Source organism: Corvus brachyrhynchos, unplaced genomic scaffold, assembly GCF_000691975.1.
Source record: "Corvus brachyrhynchos isolate BGI_N302 unplaced genomic scaffold, ASM69197v1 scaffold202, whole genome shotgun sequence".
Lineage (NCBI taxonomy): Eukaryota > Metazoa > Chordata > Aves > Passeriformes > Corvidae > Corvus > Corvus brachyrhynchos.
The window spans coordinates 7,016,559-7,018,141 of NW_008238132.1; the positions used below are offsets into that span (position 1 = coordinate 7,016,559).

The window sequence follows — 1,583 nt, forward strand, 5'->3', positions numbered from 1 at the left end:
AGGCTCCAATGTTGCAGTTTATTCCAGCTGGGCAGACCTACTCCTGCACAGAAAAACTGCAGGCTCAGGCCTTCGTTTCTCCTAATTGTCTTTGGGAATTATGAACAGCAGTGAGAACACAAAAGCTCGGATATCTGGCTTTAAAACAACACAGAATGACTGGCACGCTTAATCCCTTTTTAATTTGAAATACACCTCCAACCACAGAAGACTCAAATCCTTCACATAACATTGATCCTCCTTCCCCCAGGCTACGTTTGCTTTTTTTGATTTCATACTTCGGCATTGAGAAAATAATATATTGATTCTATGTTCTATTATATTAACAATACTACTGGAATTAATCAGATGTATGAACCAAGTGACGTTACTGAAGCATTCTCCCTGCCAATGAAAAGAGACTGCACTCCCTGAAAACATGTGCCTTAACTTACTTCCCTTGGACCTTACAGAAAGCAAAATTTCTATGACAAAACCCATGTGTTCCAAACCTCTACACAATTTATTTTCAGATGCCTTTAATGAGCAATACAGGGACAGAAAGAACTGCTGATCCAAGGGCTGACAACCAGAGCTCCTGGTTGCTTGAGCAACCAGCTGAGAGAGGTAAGCAAGCAAAAAGCATCATCATGCACGTGAACACTACTGAACATGACTGGTTTAGCCACAGGAGACCACCCTTATGAGGACGACAGTCATCTACCCACCATAACAAAACTCCAATTACAAAACTGTAATTACAACCACACTACGCCTTTTTCCTTTTTTTTCCCCTACGCTGAGCCATTTATGCAACTTTTCAAATCCATTCACTTAGGACAAGACATCTTCTGAGGCAATGCCTGTCTTTCAATCTGATGCATAGAGAGATAAGCATTCAAGGGAAAACATCCATATTAAGGCACTAAAGAATGAATGCATCTTCCAAACAGCTTCTAAAGTTTTTCCTAAAAAACTCTGTGCTCCAAACACATTTCCATTTACGACGCTTTGTACCTCTTTCTCATAATCCCACCCCTTGTCGGAACGATTAAAGCACTTTTTACCTTCCGTCAGTAGAGGACAACACGAACGGGTCACTTGAACTTTCTAAATCAGAACCCTGCACGTTCCTTATAAAAAAAAGGAAATATCCCTTTAGTATTAATTTACAAGAGCTTTCTAAACTGGAACCCTGCAAGCTCCTTAAAAACAAAACAAAACAAAACAAATACCCCTTCAATTTAGAAGAAGCGTGTTAAAAAGCCGGAGAAACGCTGTAACTCATAAGAAAGTAGGGTGAGAAAAAAAAAAAAAGTGGTGAGTTTTTCCTGCCTTTTTTTTTTTTTTTTTCCGACCAGCCGGGTATCTCACTCAGCCTTCAGGAAGCCGGCGACAAAAGGGAAGGATAAACCGAAACATCACGAACCAGGAAAATAAGAAAAGAAAAAATCGGTAAGAACACACAGCGTTAAAGACCTGCAATTAAAGCCTTCCAGGGGGCTGTGGGGAGATCCCAGAGACAGGCTAGCGGCGAGACAGAGCGCGGGTGAGGGTGGGTCCCCACCCCCTCCCTGTTCTGGCGACAAGGACCCTCTCCCTCT

The 1,583-nt window shown here is 41.9% G+C and overlaps 1 protein-coding gene and 1 long non-coding RNA gene across 5 annotated transcripts in view; one reads left to right on the forward strand and one right to left on the reverse strand.

Annotated features, from left to right (window-relative positions):
- LOC103615159 (RCC1 and BTB domain-containing protein 2) overlaps positions 1-1,577 on the reverse strand; it is a 468,828-nt gene extending 467,251 nt beyond the window's left edge. Inside the window, exon 1 of one of the 4 annotated variants that reach the window (XM_017733614.1) lies at positions 1,459-1,577. The gene's annotated coding sequence lies outside the window, so the exon portion shown is untranslated. Of the gene's footprint in view, positions 65-1,046; positions 1,113-1,214; positions 1,299-1,458 lie in introns of those variants that run through there. The other 3 variants (XM_017733615.1, XM_017733616.1, XM_017733618.1) reach the window with 3 other exon arrangements.
- LOC108446603 overlaps positions 1,355-1,583 on the forward strand; it is a 3,610-nt gene continuing 3,381 nt past the window's right edge. The window contains exon 1 of the long non-coding RNA XR_001861832.1: positions 1,355-1,434. This is a non-coding gene — a long non-coding RNA (uncharacterized LOC108446603). The remainder of the gene's footprint in view (positions 1,435-1,583) is intronic.